This window comes from Chrysochloris asiatica, unplaced genomic scaffold, assembly GCF_000296735.1.
Source record: "Chrysochloris asiatica unplaced genomic scaffold, ChrAsi1.0 scaffold00054, whole genome shotgun sequence".
Lineage (NCBI taxonomy): Eukaryota > Metazoa > Chordata > Mammalia > Afrosoricida > Chrysochloridae > Chrysochloris > Chrysochloris asiatica.
In genome coordinates, this window is record NW_006408572.1 from 4,196,655 (window position 1) to 4,198,314 (window position 1,660).

Below are 1,660 nucleotides of genomic sequence, written 5' to 3' on the forward strand. Positions count from 1 at the left end.
CTGCCTTTTCCTCCATCTTGACAGAAGTCTCTCCCATTAATATTTGCACTTGGAAACTCTATATATGGTCAGTGTGAGTTGGAATTGACTCACTGGCAGTGAATCAGATTTTTAAACAAATTTTAATCGATCCATCATGCGTCTCTACATCTATATTCCCTATTATACAGAAATCTCACTTCTGAGCATGTATCTCAGAGAAAATTTCTCAAGGTTCCTAGAGAAACATGGACCAGGATGATCGTCAGGGCATTGTTAGTGGCAACAGGAATATAGGTGTTCATCATTGAGGAATGGATAAATAAAACAGAGTATGCATACAGTTGAATAATAGTATGTAGAATCACACACAGAGATATGTTTTGTGACTTTAAAATTGTTACTATTGCAAATACACAGACTCACAAGGAGAATAAAAGGGGGAAAAATCACTTGTGAACCCACAGCACAATTTTAATAAAATTTTAAATGGACAAAGTGGAAGATCCAAGGTGAGATGGATTGACAAATACCATGGGCTCTCACGTGACAATTGTGAAATTAGCCCAGGACTGGGTAGTGTTTCATTCTCTTGTGCATGGGGTTGCTGTGAATCAGTACCAACTCAATGGCACCTAACAACAACAACTGTAACATTAACAGGAAAAGAAAGAAGGAAAAGACCAAAAAATGTCAGAAGAGACTCTGAAATTTGCTCTCCAGTTTAAAGATGTTAAAGCAAATTGAAGAAATGAGGAGATAACAGAACTCAGTAGAAATGTTTAAAGGGTAACTCAAGAAGACAAAGCCAAATAATATAATGAAACGAGCAGTGATCTGGAGTTAGAAAACCAAAAGGGAAGGGCATACTCAGTATTTCTCAAATTGTGGGAACTTAAGAAAAAAATTCAAGCATAAGCTTTCAATTATTGAAGGATTATGGGCTAACTATTGAATAATGCAGGAAGCATCAAGAGAAGATGGATGGAATAGGAGAGTCAGAGTACATCCCATGCCCCCAGAAAAAAAGGTCATTATTCAACCATTTCAAGAGGTAGGATAGGATCAAGACCCAGTGATACTGAAGGAAGTAGTCCAAGGTGCATTTAAGGAATTGGCAAAGAACAAGGTTCCAGAATTGAAATCTTTCATCAAATGAATTATGCACTGAAGGCACTCATTTATCTATAGTAAGAAAACTGGAAGACAGTTCCCTGGTCAACTGACTGGAATAGATCCTTCTTCGTGTCTATTCCAAAGAGAGGTGATTCAATAGAATATGGAAATCATTAAACAATGTCATTAATACCACATGCACGTAAAATTTTGCTAAAGATAATTCAAAAACTAATGAAACCATACATTGACAGAGAACTTCCCCAGACTTCAATTTAGATTCAGATGAGAATTTGGAATGAGGCATATCATTGCTGACATCAACTGGATCTTGGCTGAAATGAGAGAATACCAGAAAGATGTTTACCTGTGCTTTATTGACTATGCAAAGGCTTTCAATTGTGTAGATCATGACAAACTATGGACAACATTATGGAGAATGAGTATTCTGGGACACTTGATTGCGCTTATGAGAAACCTGTACATAGACCAACAGGCAGTTGTTCAAATAGACCAAGGGAGTGAATGTTGAATGGTTTAAAATGAGTAAAGGTGTGCACCAGGA